Below are 17,033 nucleotides of genomic sequence, written 5' to 3'. Positions count from 1 at the left end.
GCATATGGAGACAAGGAAGAAATATGGATTCCTTGCAAATAACTGCAAGGATGAATGAGTGGAGGGAGAGAGGAGGGGTGTAGGAGGAGAGAGGAGGGGTGGAGGAGGAGAGGAGGGTGGAGGAGGAGAGAGGAGGGGTGGAAGAGGAGAGGAGGGTGGAGGAGGAGAGAGGAGGGGTGGAAGAGGAGAGAGGGTGGAGGAGAGAGAGGAGGTGGAGACAGCAGGAAGTGACAGAGTAATTTGAGGGGAGGCGAGGGCAGGGTCACCACTCCTTTCTGTCTTCATCTATCACTCTCTGATTTCACTCTCCCTTTTCCCGGGTTCCTCCAGAATATGTCACTCTCTAGTCTCTCCTCTCATGCACCCTTGTTTGTTTTCTTGCTCTCCCACTTTCCCCTGCATTCTCTCCTGCATCCAGCTCCTCCACAACCTCCTCCTCCTCCTCTCTCCCTGACCCTCCCTTGCATTCTCCATCTCTGCCTCCCTCTCCTCCTCCCTCATCCTCCCTCTCCTCCTCTTACACCTTTTCCTCCCTAACCCTCTGCTGCATCCATCGCCTCCTCCACCTACTTCTCAACCTCCTGTTCCTCCTCCTCTCATCCCCTCTCCCCCATGCTCGACCTCTAATCCCCTTTTCCCCTTTCCTTTCCCCTCGCCTCCATCTCTCCTCTACAAGCTCCTCCACTCCTCGATCTCCCCCCTCCACGACCGCCACCCCTCCATCTCCCCCCAGGAAACATAGATAAGGAGCTCCCACAGAGATTCCCAACATCCTGTGGACACCCGAGATGGAGGTGATGGTGGTGTGCGGGGGGAGGAGGAGGTGGTAGGCGGGGGGTCTCTGCCTTATTTAGCATTCGGCAGTAGAGCGAAGCTAAGAAGACTCGGGGTGAGCTAATAATACAGCCAAACACAAACAACGAGCTAGCACCTATTGCTTAACACACAAACACACACAAACGCACACACTTGCACTTGCACGCACAAGCAAGCACACTCATGGACAGCAGCTAATTTCACACACTCCGGGAGCCTGGAGTGTGTGAGTGTGTGCGAGAAAGAGAGAAAGAGAGCAAGAGAGAGAGAGAGAGAGAGAGAGAGAGAGAGAGAGAGAGAGAGAGAGAGAGAGAGAGAGAGAGAGAGAGAGAGAGAGAGAGAGAGAGAGAGATCCTTTCATTTCCCATGAAAGGATCTAGGATTAGTTATGGCGATTAATCTGACATAAATTAATCATTTAAGACTGTAAAACTACAATTAACACTGAAAGATTTGACGGTGCCTCTGTGTCCTTTGTTAGGCTGCAATTCTCTATAGCTGAATCTTAATATCTCATTAATAACTCATCAGTTATCAGATGAGGTTGATGGGAGAGTCTACTGAACATCAGTTCCATTGCGCTACAGTCTGTAAACAAAGGTTCTCTGTGGGACTGGAACAGATTCCAGTGTGAAAACCAGCGGATCCTTTCGTTCTGACAAACTTCAAACCTCTACCCTGTGACTCAAGGCGAGGGCGGGTAGTTGTGACAGAAACGGCTCATAAAAATAATCTTCCCTCTTTCCGAGGGCTAACCGCTACCAGACTTCCTAAAGGAAGAAGAACACTAAGAATAAAAAACGCAAACAGACGTTTATTTAGCTGAGCCGTTGAGTCTAGTCATGGGGAGGAGACAAAGACCTCTGGAAAGAAACTGGTGGAAAGAACGGAGAGCCGCTATGACTAAGACAAACCCAACCGAGGAGGCTACGCTAAGCCGCAGAGCGAGGGGGAGAGGGAGAGAGAGGGAGAGAGAGAGAGAGAGGAGAGGGAGAGGAGAGAGGAGAGAGAGAGAGAGAGAGAGAGAGAGAGAGAGAGAGAGAGAGAGAGAGGGAGAGGGAGAGAGAGAGAGAGAGAGAGAGAGAGGAGAGACCGAGAGGGAGAGGGAGAGAGAGAGAGAGAGGGAGAGAGAGAGAGAGAGAGAGAGAGAGAGAGAGAGAGAGAGAGGGAGAGAGACCGAGAGGGAGAGGGAGAGAGGGAGACAGAGAGAGAGAGAGTGAGGAACCATCATCTTTTCAATGTGTCTAGACTCAAGAGGAATGTTTGTCCTGGAGAAAAATGTAATTCGGTGTGGTCGGCTGAACCTCGGCCTGGTGGCGGAAAAAGTGTTTGAAACAGCAGATCTAGCGGCCTCTGATGTTTGAACACGCTACATAGAACGTACCACTGAAAACATAGACTGTACAAGTTACAACATAGATGTACGATTCAAACCACAGTCAGTGTATCATTTAAAACAAAGAATGGACTGCTGCAGACTATAAAGTGTACGATGTAAAACATGGAATGTACTGCTACCGACATAAAGTGGACGTTTTAGAACACGGAATGTACCCCTACCGACAATGTGTATTAAGGAAAAAAACGGAATGAACTACTTCCGACATAAAGTGTACGATGTAAAACACGGAATGTACCCCTACCAACATAAAGTGGACGTTTTAAAACACAGAATGTACCCCTAACGAAATAAAGTGTACAATTTGAAACGGACAATGTGTGATCTCGAAATGTAGAATTTGAATGCAAAACATAGAACGATCCAATTTAAAACCCTTCTTCTACATCATGGGTTTTATGTACAACATGAAAGATGAGAGGCAGTCCGACTGCCTTCAAGACTGACGTGGGAACATCCTGATGTCCTTGGGGAACCGGAAGACGTTCCTCATTCCTGGTTCTAAATGAGTCTCCCCACTCACATCGCCCGTCTGGGATTAATAAAGTGCTATCTTATCTTAGCTGAAACCATCATAACATATCCTTTGGTGATGTATAATTCATAACTCATTCTAATAGCCTATTCAGGACTTAATGGCAGACAGCGCTCAGAATAGCGACAGTTAACTCTCAGAATAGCGACAGTTAGCGGAATAGCAATGGTTAGCCATCTGAATAGCAACGGCTGCCTCTGGGAATAGAAACAGTTTGCAGGATAGCAATGGTTAGCTCTCAGAATAGCAAGAGTTAGCGAAATAGCAACAGTTAGCTCTCAGAATAGCAGCAGTTAGCGAAATAGCAACAGTTATCTCTCAGAATAGCAACAGTTATCAGAATAGCAATCGGAATAGCGATAGTAAGCTCTCAGAATAGCAACAGTTAGCAGATGACCAAAGTTAGCTTTCAAAAAAGCAACAGTTAGCGTTCAGGATAGTGAGCGGAATATTCTCAGCAAGCTGTCCGAATAGCTAAAGTTATCTCTCAGAATAGCTAGTTAGCTATTTGAATAGCAACAGTTAGCAAAGCTTCACTACACACAACCGCCAAAAGCTGTTAACATTGTTTAATGATCCAATTGTAAAATACATGTTTGCGCGCAATGATGCGATGTGTGTGTGCCAGTGCATGTATGAGTGTGTGCATGAGTGTAGGTACGTGCATTCATATTTGTGAAGGTTATGATAGTATGTGGTATGGTAGGTGCGTGTGTGTGTGTGTGTGAGTGGGTGTGTGCTAGAGCGATGTGGTATGCATGTGTGCATCTGTGTTGTGATTTGGTGTGCGTGCATGTGTGTGTCATGATGCAGTGTGCGTGTCTGTGTGTGTGTGTTCGTGGGGTTGTGTCTGTGTGTGTGTGTCTGTGCATGTTTGTGTTTGTATGTGCGTGTGTGTCTGTTTGTGCATGTTTGTGTGTGTACGTGTGTGCATGTGTGCGCGTGTGCGTGTGTGTGTGTTTCTGCATGTGAGGTCCTGTGACTTAAGGAAATGCTTTGACTAATTCTTGAGCATTTCGCCCGCGGACATACCACAGAACAATCAGTCTTCCCTCAGATTCTCCCCCTTCTCCGTCTCCCCTCCTCCTTTTTCTTCTCCCCCAACCCACCCTCCCTCCCACCCTTTTTAATCTCCTCCCTTTCTCTCTGTCCTCTACACATGTTATCATCTCTCTCTCTCTCTCTCTCTCTCTCTCTCTCTCTCTCTCTCTCTCTCCCTCTCCCTCTCTCCCTCTTGCTCTCTCTCTCTCTCTGAAATGAGGCCAGACAGTCTGCTGAAAGATGTTCTAAATTATCCACCCGCGACCACCACCCCCCTCTCCTCCCCCCTGCCCCTCCCCTGCCCCTCCCCTGTCCCGCCCCCCCGTCCCGCCCCCCCTCCTCCCCCCCCCCCAGGTCCTCCCCCATCTCTCCGGTGCTGTACTGAGTGCGCTCCATGTCCGGGGGGACGGCCGCCCGTCGGCCATGTTTCTATTTCAGGGCTGCATGACAAAGAGGCGATCCCGGTTCTGTTCTGACGGGGGGAACTGGCCCCCCTGGACCACGTCCACACACACGTGCTCTTTGTTGTTCCCTCGCTCCGGGCCTGGCTCTGTGAGCCACACTGTGGATACGTGCTGTGGTTCTGGAGCCGTTGGTCCCATTCCCAGTGTTCCCAGTGTTCCCAGTGTGTAGCCGCCCTATAGCGAGATGCCCTCACCCCTTCCTGCTCCCTAACGACATGTTCCAGAAACAAATTCTGATTGTACGTTGCTTCGGAGGAGAGAGTCTGCTATAAGACGGGGGCGGCAGTACCTCAGGAGGTAGAGGGGGTTGGCTGGTAACCGCGAGGTTGCTGGTTCGATTCCCGGCTCCTCCTAGCTGAGTGTCGAGGTGTCCCTGAGCAAGACGCTGCTCCCGACGAGCTGGCTGTCGCCTTGCATGGCTGACTCCGCCGTCGGTGTGTGAATGTGTGCATGAACGGTTAAATGTGAGGCTATATTGTAAAGTGCTTTGGGTAAAGGATGGAACCATTTACCATCTACAAGACTAGATAGTAAATAATAGCTATACTAATAGCTGTACTATACTGTGGTACTGTGGTTTAACAACACCGGATCCATCCATCTTAGCAGACGGCTCCTCTCCGGGCATTGAACCCATGATGTATCTCTGTGCACCTACAGTCTGTTGAACTACGACCCCGGCGGTGAGATACGCATCGTATAGCTGCGGGGTCGTGACCCTCTACCGGGGGGCCCGGAAACCAAAGTCAGCCACCGAGCTGGGGGGCCGCCCAGCGGTCAGACGAACAAGGTCGGGGCGGCGTCGCTCTGACCTGCTTTCTGGAAGCATCTCCAACCCCTGAGAAACACGCAGCGCTAATTAGAGAAACAAACGAGTATTGTCTCTCTCTGCTTAGCGTACACGCTCCGTAATAGCCCCACGGAGGCTAGCTTCTCCTGGTTGCTCAAAGGCACTGAGGCATGGAAGATACCTGTTGTGAGAGGCGTTCCCCCTTCCCTCGGGGTCGAGTGTTACTCCGGGGGTTGAGGTTTGGGAGAGCGTCCATCCGATAGCTTCTCTTTCAGGACGGTATCGGGTTCTGCTTGTGTCTGTGTGGTCCGGCTGGAGAGTGGGTTGGCGTGTGCGTTTTGGGTTTCTTGTAAGCAGGGCTGCGGTGCGGCGGGAGGGCTGTCGCCACCGCGCTCAGGGAATAGTTGGAGCGCTTGTCTCCAGCCCAGGAATAACAACCCTGCAGCCAGGGACGCTCACTCTGGCCCACACAGCCCTCCATGGAGCATGAATCAAACTGACTGATTTACTGAGCGGCTCAAGTACATGCTAACGTAACATGCTAGCACGACCTAGCCTGAAGAACAGCCTGCACTGGGCTAGGCGAGAAACAAGTGAAACACCTTGAAACACTACATTTTGTAACAAGTCAACATCTGGTACCAGTACATGGTGTAACAAATTAAACATTGTACCAGTACATGTTCAAATCCTGTCCCAGTATGTTACTGGTAAATCCCTTGCACCAGTACACGTCGTGGTAGGTCACCCATTGTACCAGACCAGTTCACCACAAGACCAAGCCTTGTAATAACAGGTTTTAGAAGGTACAACATTACGTTACAAGCCTAACCTCGTTACAACCTGACCATCACATGTTGCTATGACTCCATCGTTGCACCTACAGATGTTGCTTCAACACTGACATATCCTATTAAAACTGATATTCAAAGACAACCAATCAGCCAGCGTCCTACCCTCCATCCGGGTAGGACAGGAGGGACTCCATCCGCCCGCCCCCGCCACGTGGGACAGGTGAAGCAGCAGCGGGCGGTGTCCCAGCTCCACCACCAGGACAAATCCAGAGACGTAGCTCCCCTAACTAAGCCCACCAACATGCCTCCACCCACTCCCTCACTCTCACTCTCCTGTCTGCATCTGCGTATCGACCACAACACACAGCTCCACGCCCAGAGGGACACACTCGGCCAACCTAACAACGGGATGTTCATTTCCCTGTGAGGTCTGTGGCGGCCCCAGCGACAGGTGTGGCGGAGGTACGGGTCGGGGCGTTAACGTAACTCCGTGGCGTGGCCCCGTTCCCCGACGGCTCGCCGTGGAACGGGGGGTTCAATAAGAAAGAAAACTTGTCCCAGACGTCAGGCAGCAGGCCTGGAGAAGCTGAGGGGCTGTCTGGGCCGAGAAACACGACCCAGAGCACGGCTGTGGTGGTCTTGTTGGACCACGAGATGGACCGCCACGCGCTACACACACGCTGTGTATAGAGGCCGCCCTGAACACACAGAGGGCCCCCCCTGGGGGGGTGGCAGACAGAGGGGCGACTGTTGCTGTGTGCGTGTGCGCGTGTGCGTGTGCGTGTGTGTGTGTGCCGGTTGCCAGTTGTCTAGATGAGAGTCTAGACAACATATCTCCACTATAAGTTTAATTATACATTTGACCTCAATTACAACTGAACAAAAAATAGATAGATGGAGAGAAAGAGTGAGTGAAAGTGAGAGAGTCATCGGAACTATCAACCAATACCGAGGCGTTCAATACCGAAACAGCAGATGTGGTCACAGTGACCAACAGGGGGCGTAGTTCTACATCATTGTATCCGGGTAAGATTGGAGCGCGTGTGTGTGTGCGTGTGTGTGTGAATGAAACCGGGGTATTCAAGAGAGAAAGAAACAAACAGAGAAAGACAAAGCCATAAAGATAAAAAGAGACAGGGATAAATAGTACGAGAAGCGATAGAGCGAGACAGACAGACAGACAGACAGACAGACAGACAGACAGACAGACAGACAGACAGACAGACAGACAGACAGACAGACAGACAGACAGACAGACAGACAGACAGAGACAGACAGACAGACAGACAGACAGACAGACAGACAGACAGACAGACAGACAGACAGACAGACAGACAGACAGACAGACAGACAGATAGACAGATAGACAGATAGACCCTTACTTGCATTCTCTGTCCTCCAGGTCAAAGTGCGGGTTGAAGTTTATCAGGATCTTCTGCCCGGGATCGGGCGCCGTGATGTGCCACGCGCACTGTTGGGACGGCGGGTAGGCGGTGGGGTACCCGGGCGACGTCAGGTAGTTCGCGCTGTTGATGATGATGTTGTGTCCACAATTCCCTGCAAAGCAACACACACCCGCACGTTAACCCGACTCCCCAAACCCGGGGCACGGCTCAGGATTCAGGGACCAACACACACCCGCACGTTAACCCGACTCCCCTAACCCAGGACACGGTTCAGGGAACAGTATAGCAACATCTGCCCCTGCAGCTCCGCTATGTTTCCCTGGACCCGGACCCACTAGGTGGTGGTACTAGTCCTGTCTACCTGAACCAACTGGTCCTCTCTGGACGAGGCTCCCTGTTCTCTCTGCGCTAATCATCTCCCACCCAGCGCTGTTGAACACAACGACTGTTGCTCCAGTCCGTGAACACACGGCGCTAGAGCGCTGAGAACCCGGGCTGGAACCCCGCTCTGTCTGTCGATAGATGACAGACGAGCGGGACGTAGGCTACTCACGGGGAACCATACATCAGTGTCTGGTTCAAAGGAGAGCCTTAACTACAGAACGGTGCGCAGCACCACCCAACACTACCAGTCCCACCTGAACCAGTCAACACCAACCAGCACCAACAGTCCCACTCGCACCAGTCAACACCGCACCCAGCACCACCAGGCACCAGCACCACCCAGCAACCCGAGCACCACCAGCACCACTAAGCCCAGCACAATTCAGCCCCGCAGCCCCGGGGGGGAAGACAGGTGAGCGGCAACAATGCTGCAAAATGCTGCAAGAAGCTCCCGGTCTCCGGGCGGTGTGACGGCCCACCCCGGGTCCCGCAGACCCCCTCAGACCCCCGCTAGACCTACTTGTGAGGGACGAGACGAGGACGGCTCGGCCGAGGAGGAACAACAGGAATTCACTAAGCCTCCTCCTCCGACCACGGAGCCCCAGCATGGTTCCTCACAGACAGTGGTCCGTTCACACGAAAAGGAGGTGAGCTCCGGAGCCTGCCCGGTGGAGACGCTGGGGAGACGCGGTAGAGCGTTTAAGTCGAGACGCCGGCGCTGGTCACCAGCATCCTTCGTGTCTCACAGCCGGTCCTCCCGTCACTCAGGCGGCGGACAACTTCGTGAGGTCCCCCGAAAAAAAGAAATCCGATAATCCAAACGTCTCCAACAGACGGTAACGGTCGAAAGAAAAATCCCCCTGATCCGGAGAAAGTCAGCGACTCTGCGCTCAAGAGCGACCACCTTCTGAAGCCCCGTCCCCCGGCGGACAGCGAGCCGGAGTGGACCCAGAGAGGTCGGCTGTTCTACCGGCTGAAGGAACACCGATGACTCAGTCACCTCTGCTCTGGCAGCCGGTGGAACACGATGGGAGAGGTCAGCGATGGAGCGGCGGTCCTGCTCCCGGTGTAGGTCACGTTACCAGTCCAACTCCCCCCGGTTAACCGGTGGTCTCTCGGTGCGACAACCGTCGGCTTGCGCGCGGATGAACGTCAGGGGAAGCCTCTCGCTGCGCTGCTCGAGCGTCAAACTACTAGAAAAAAAAACCGCGGAACCTCCACTGAACGACTGAACTGCACGAGACTCCGGGAGCGACTGACACACAACAACGCGCCGCTTGCGCGCTCCCCGCGCGGAGGGCTGGAACCTCTGCGCGCGCACGCAGACCCGACGGCTTCAATCAGGAGCGAGGAGGAGACCCGTGTTTTAAACAACCTGTCGCTCGTTTTAAGGGGAAAACGCGGTTTTTAAAAACAAACATGTCGCTCGTTCAGCGGTAAACCTCGAAGTGAGACCCTCCCTGCTCTGAATCACTTCAGCCTACACTACATCCACAGCTCAGTAAATCTAATAACACCACCGTGTACCCCCTTTCAGCAAGGCACACAGTAACCCACATTCAAACCAACGGTCGCCCGCCTCAGATATTTCATTGAGGTTATTAAATTAAACCAATTCCAGAACACGCCTGTGTATAGCCCACATTAAATAATCAAATTATTGATTAGTAATTAGTCTATGCTTTATTTAAACCCCATGGTTAAAGATTACAGTAGGCCTACCTCATTGGACCATACATTTGCAGTTCTAACAACAGTCATGAATAGCTTATTCTACACAAAGATGGGTCAACACAACAACATTTACAGTTTTATGGGATCGAAGATAAGTCAGACCATATAAACATGGCCTCTTTGACTTTTCCACCAAAGCCAAGACAGACCGAAGGTTTACCTGGTCAATTAAAACCTGGATTCATGCACCACCTCCAGAACGCAAGCTCGTTGACCTTGTGTCTCTGTATAAACCATGTGCATGCACCTCTCAGAGTCATACCTAGCCCGAAAAAACATAGCCTACCATAAGTTCAAAATATTTTTTCGTTAATTGATAGTTGGCAGAGGTAAAGGTCGTCCCGACGGTTTAACTGGTCGCCCTGAGTTATAACTAGTCGCTCAGACGGTTTAACTGAACGTCAGAACTGTTTAACTGGTCGTTCGCCGTTAACCATTAACCGTTCAAAGCCTCGTCACGAGGTTTGAGGAGCTGAAAGTAGACCAGATGGGAGTGTAAAATAAACCGTGAGCCTTTTAAAATCCAACCATTAGGTCTCTCTTCTGAAACAGCTCTTTAACAACCTGTTAACAGCGACATAAAGGTAGGCTACCTCCTCTATCTTGAATGTAATATCTTTATTCAACAAAGTAGGCTGTAATCTGGGTTCAAAAGTGGCGCTAGACCAGTGTCTTAAAGATGAAGAGGAGGACTCTTCTTCATCTCTAATATGTCATGAGAGCACATAAAAAAAAGTGAAGGACCGTATCTGGATGTATTGATTTGCGTGGATGTTGTGTTAGCTAACACACTAAAAAAGAGTTTGACCTCAGGGTCAACGTACAGTAAGCCTACAATAAATTTCATTTTAAACTGTCCTGACTTCACCTTGTAAACAAACCGAGACACCGAGAGAGGCAACATCGCTCGGATTGCTCAAACAAAAATCAATAAAAATAAAAAATACCTTGCAGGGAAACTTCTGATTCTGTCTTTATAAAAAACAGACGCCAAGGCCGGCAACTGAAAACACAGCGAACAATAATGTTATTTTTCCAAGGCAGTTTGCCCTTGAGCCTGGAACTTAACCGCTGCTCCGTTCGAGCGAAGCCGTGGCGGTCTTGGCGGCAGGCTCGCCCTGAACGAGGTGGGCTAGCACTAGCAGTCAGGGTCACCATGGCAACGGAGTAAACAAGGCGGAAAATAAAAGAGGAGGAGAGAAAAGTTATTGACAGCAGCAGCAGAGTGATTGAGTTGGAGTACGTGAGAGGAGGAGGTAGAGAGGTAATATTAGAACCAAGCGATAAAACCCACGACGAGATGTTCGACGAGCTAACATTTCGACGCTCCATCCGTCGGTCGTTCAAAACGGAGCTGGCCGCGAGACGGGACGGAGAAACGTGTTGAGAACGTTTGACAGAGCTGTGATCTGATTGGCTTCCCTTTGGAGCTGTGATCTGATTGGACGCCCATTCGGAGGGTCCGCCTCCAGGCAGACGAGGCGGAGAATTCTTGAACTTGGAGCGCAACATCAAGGTGGAAAACCGACGCGGTCAGGGGGCTGACGTGAGGTCGGACGTCAACGCTCAACTACTAATAGAAATAGTTTGGCTGAACGTTCATCATGTGACCACAGTACTAAAAGAGAGGTAGAGAGAGATAGAGTGCGTGAGGGAGAGAGAGGAGGGGAAGAGAGAGATAGAGGGAGAGAGGAGCGAGGTAAAGGTCAAGTAAGTGGGGGAAGAGATAGAGTGAAAGATAGAGGAGGGGTAGAGAGAGATATAGAGTGTGTGAGGGGTAGAGAGAGTTAGAGTGAGGGAGAGGGAAAGAGAGATACAGCGAATGAGGGAGAGAAACTGAGTGAGAGAGAGGGGGAAAGGTGCCAATCCTCGTGGTTCCAATCACATATTCGTTTACGATCACAGATTAAATTACTATTTTAATCAGATTGGGATCAAAGAGTTTTCAGGCTTTCTCAGACGTCTAGGGACTTCACAAAAGTTTTGTCTGTACTTTATTGACATCTGTTGGCATAGCAATAAGCATACACACGTATATATAAACTGAAATATATACACACACATATATATACAAATATATACAATAAAATTTGATACTGATGAAGGTAACGACTATCATAACGACAGGCTTACAGCGCAGATCAGTTTTTGGAAACGTGTGTGGGAGGTTACTGACACACTTGGCTAACAAGACAAAAAGTATATTTCGACACGGTGTCGGGGCGAGCCGTCTGTAGTATGTTTAAAATAGAGGCCCATTGTGTAGGCGTGCTCACACCACCATCAGGGTATCAGTTATTATTATGGGATGTGGAGACTGATTGTGTTAAGATAAAAACACAATATGGCTTGATGTTTGAAATCAAGGATCTCTCTACCTCTCTCTCTGTCCCTCTCCCTCCATCTCTTCCTCTCACTCTCCCTTTTTCTCATTCTCTCCCATCCTCCCTCTCTTTACCAACTCAGAAAGCAGAAAATGATATGCCTGGGTTGTACACACACACACACACACACACACACACACACACACACACACACACACACACACACACACACACACACACACACACACACACACACACACACACACACACACACACACACACACACAAACAAACACACATTAACACACACACACACGCCTCCAGCCGTGTGTGTGCTGGGTGAAATGGCAGGGGCGGCTATGTGTGTAATAATAGCCCTTCTCCTTAATTACAGACACGCAAACAAACACACACGCATCCACATGTGCACACAAATATACACGCACACACACACACACACATCAACTTGTGCATACATACACACACACATCAAAGGACACACACACACACACCTTCACACATCCATGATCGCACACACACACACACACACACACACACACACCCAGACCCATTAGCTGCAGCTAGCCCAAATGCTACCGCAGCAGTAAGAGTGGTTAGCGGTGTGCTAGTGCCAGGCCTAGCCTCAAGCTGCATTTAGACATGAAACATGTATACCGTACATACAGGCAACACACAGGTCAGGTTATTATGCATGCACCAACTCGCTAACAAATACACACAGGGACACATGTTAACAATCACACATGTTGTACACAAATAATAATTGTGCACACGCAAAGCCACACACACAAGCCCCATTTGGTTCTTCTATGCAAAGCAGAGATACCGGAAAACACACACCAGTACTGCAGATATTGCATGCTATCTATATGCAAAACACACAGACACACACACACACACACAGACACACACACACACACACACACACACACACAGAATGACATCGTAGCTGCAATTCAACCTATTTTGCACAATAAATCATATAAGGAGTGATTTATCGAGACTACAAAGTTTCTCGCAGAATAAACAAGTCTCTCCCTGACTTTTAATTTCTTCAGGAGTTGAAGAATGAACTTTCCTGTCTGCGGTCGACCTAGGCTGTGGAGGAGTCTTTCTCTGTTAAACATGCTTTTATTCTGAAAAGCAGTGCTGTAGCGCCTCATGACGATTTGCAGAACGCATAAAGGATCTGCTTTTAAAAACAGTCGCTGGTTAACGCTGAGTCATCCAATTACTTGTCACATTAAAAGTCCTGCAGATAGGAACTGATAAATATTACAATACGCCAACAGGGTGATTCATAAATACAATGCTATAACTATACCTCCCCCTTTGTGATACAACTGAACATAAATATGAAGTTTGATTCATATTCATTAAGTTCACTTAATGAGTACTGTGTACTTTTGTTAGGAGGAGAGATATGTTGAAGTATGAAGAGGAGGAGGAGGGGGAGAAAGACACGAGGCAGACAGTAGAAGAACGGAGAAGGAGAGCAGAACAGAAGGAAATGATAAAAATTATAGGAGGAGAATAGGAAAAAAGAGTGCGGAGGAGAAGAAAGAAGATGGTAAGAACTGGAGGGAAGAGGACAAGGGATGGGGGAAAGGGGGAGAAGGGGAATGGAGAAGAAGGGAGGGGAGGAGTCGAAAACAGAGGTTAGGAGAAGAGGAGTAGAATATGTTGACTCTTACTACAGGGCCTGATAGCAGTGAGGAGATGGAGGAGGAAGAGGAAGTCATAGTCTTGTCACGAATGTGATTCAGCTCCGACTCAGAGAGATGATATTCACGCTTGTTTCATCAGTTGTCCTACACACACAGACACACTCACACACACAGACTCACCCGCACTCACTCAATCACACACATGCACACACACGCGCACATTCTCACACAGGCACACGCACACTTAAACACACACTGCACAAGCACATGTTCTCTCTCACTCACTCACACACACACACACACACACACACACACACACACACACACACACACACACACACACACACACACACACACACACACACACACACACACACACACACACACACACACACACACACACACACACACACACGCAATCACAGCCACGCACACTCAATGCGCAATTACCCAAACCCCCAGACGAACACCCCCGTACAGATACACACAACCTCACAACTTCACACACGCACGGTCCAAACGAGAAGCCCTGAACTAACGATACAAAATGTGATTTAATGAGTCACTCACAATATGTTGCAACGGTGACTCAGCACCACGCTGCGAGCTAACACACAAGCACACAAACCTACAAACACACAAACACACGAAACGAGACGCAGGTCCAGGCTGCGGGCAGACCTTCACTCTACACAACGCCGCACAACACCGCAGACCCACACTCTACACAACGCCGCACAACACCGCAGACCCACACTCTACACAACGCCGCAGACCCACACTCTACACAACACCACAAACCCACACTCTACACAACACCACAGACCCACACTCTACACAACACCGCAGACCCACACTCTACACAACACCACAAACCCACACTCTACACAACGCCACAGACCCACACTCTACACAACGCCACAGACCCACACTCTACACAACGCCACAGACCCACACTCTACACAACGCCACAGACCCACACTCTACACAACGCCACAGACCCACACTCTACACAACACCACAAACCCACACTCTACACAACACCACAAACCCACACTCTACACAACGCCACAGACCCTCACTACACAACGCCACAGACCCTCACTACACAACGCCACAGACCCTCACTACACAACGCCACAGACCCTCACTACACAACGCCACAGACCCACACTCTACACAACGCCACAGACCCACACTCTACACAACACCACAAACCCACACTCTACACAACGCCACAGACCCTCACTACACAACGCCACAGACCCTCACTACACAACGCCACAGACCCTCACTACACAACGCCACAGACCCTCACTACACAACGCCACAGACCCTCACTACACAACGCCACAGACCCTCACTACACAACGCCACAGACCCACACTCTACACTACGCACAGACCCACACTGTACAACGCCACAGACCCACACTCTACACTACGACACGGCCAAACACTCTCAACACTTGCCCGTCAATCACAGGTACATGAATGCAGGATTGTCAATGGGGGAGAGAAGTAGGGGGACAGGCCTCAGCACTTGAATCTCATCGACAGCATCTTTAAAGTTTGACGGTGAACATGAGGCACTAATCCAGCAATGTCACAACGAAGCAACACAAATAGAGCTCAGATGTTGATGAAATGTTGTCGTGGCCTTTCTAAAAGCAAGAGGTAATAGTATTCTACTGCTGTGTGTCAGTCGTAGTGATGGCGTCTCCTCTGCTGCAGGCTTAATGCAACGCTTTGGTTCAACCTTCGGTGGATTTGCGTAGTGTGGGGCTGTTTTCCGTGTGAGTATTTCCACACGTTTGTGTGAGGATTCAGGTTGGTCTGCTGTAATCGCTGGAGCTACTCTACATACTGTCATACGAAACAACGTGCTCAGCCCGGAGTGAATCATCCAAGCAGATGTAGAAATTGAATAGAGAAGTAGAGAAATAAAACAATGGCTTGGTGAAACAAAGAGCTTCACAAAGTGAAACAGATGGATGGAGACACATCTATTGGGAGGGAATAAAACAGGCATTAATAAAAACACAAAGATGGACTAAATGTACGGGAGCAATTCGGCCAGAGACAAGATAACAGGCTTCAAGAAATGACATAAGGTAAACAATAAACATTAGCATGAAATGTTGCATTCTAAACTGTACTTACTATACTGTTGTATTAATATGATGTACCTGTTGCACAATACTATACTGTCATCATACTCTACCATACTCTTACTATACTATATAGTATACATAGTAAGCTCACTTTATATCAAAACTCTTCTTTACCATACTGTAGTTACTATATTATAGTGTTTTATCCTGGGTGGGTGACAAGCAGGAGGGGGGTCAGCTGGTCAAAGCAGGGGGGGGAGGGGGTATGTCTGTCTTGGTGGAGAGAAGATGGAAGAATTGGAGCTGCTTGGAATACCAGTGGGGGAATGGAGGGTCAGAGAGGTGTCAGAGTGTGTGTGTGTGTGTGTGTGTGTGTGTGTGTGTGTGTGTGTGTGTGTGTGTGTGTGTGTGTGTGTGTGTGTGTGTGTGTGTGTGTGTGTGTGTGTGTGTGTGTGTGTGTGTGTGTGTGCGTTGCGTGCGTGTGTGCGTTGGACACAGGAAGTGGTAAGTGAGTTTGTGAGAGAAAGTGTGCATGTGTGAGTGTGGGTGTGTGAACTGTAGCTGCATATGTGTGAGTGGGATTGTGTGTACATGTGTCTGTATATAGAGGAGCAGAAGTTATAAGCTCACTCTCTCTCTGTCTCTCTTCCTTCTCCCCTCTCTCTCTCTCTCTCCCTCCTCTCTCTCTCTTCTCTCCTCTCTCTCTCTCTCTCATCTCTCTCTCTCATCTCTCTCTCTCTCTCTCTCTCTCTCTTCACATTTATATCGGATGCTACTACATACACATCTTTATATTTGTTTATATATAGATCCACACGAGCTAAACTGAACAGGCTGTATCTCTCTTCTTGTCCAGACATGCCCAGAGCGAGAGAGAGAGAGAGAGAGAGAGAGAAGAGAGAGAGAGAGAGGAGGAGAGAGAGAGAGTAGAGAGAGAGAGAGAGAGAGAGAGAGAGAGAGAGAGAGAGAGAGAGAGAGAGAGAGAGAGAGAGAGAGAGAGAGGATGAGAGGGGGGGGGGGGGGGGGGGGGGGGGGGGGCCCGGGGCGTCCGACACGCCGATCAACTCTAACGGCAATCAGGGGTCAAAGTGCACGTGTATAACACCAGGGTAGGGCGACCTCTGACCCCCGCGTGACCTGACTGGTGAATCAGTGACGTGGCACGGCTACGCTTTATAGGCGCAGGCTTCCTATTGGCTGATGCCGGTGGGGAAATGCCGGGTTTATGGGTTCCGCAAGCTGGGAGCCAGGAAGAGCAGTCTCTCTTTAAAACACGAGGCCCAGCGATGAGGATTCTTTAGTCTAGGACTCGTAAACCCAAACAAAAGGCAGATGAAATCCCACCAAAAGGATAAAAGAGAGCTTTGATATTTCTATTTGAGGGTAGACAGACAGACAGACAGACAGAGAGACACACACACACACACACACACACACACACATACACGCACACATGCACTTACAGACACAGACCAACACACACACGCACACACACACACACACCCACACACACACACACACACATCCACATACAAGTATACATAA

Source organism: Gadus macrocephalus, chromosome 8 (genome assembly GCF_031168955.1).
Source record: "Gadus macrocephalus chromosome 8, ASM3116895v1".
In the NCBI taxonomy this organism is placed as follows: domain Eukaryota; kingdom Metazoa; phylum Chordata; class Actinopteri; order Gadiformes; family Gadidae; genus Gadus; species Gadus macrocephalus.
The sequence above is the reverse complement of the archived record's forward strand: the minus strand, read 5'-3'. Positions refer to the sequence as shown.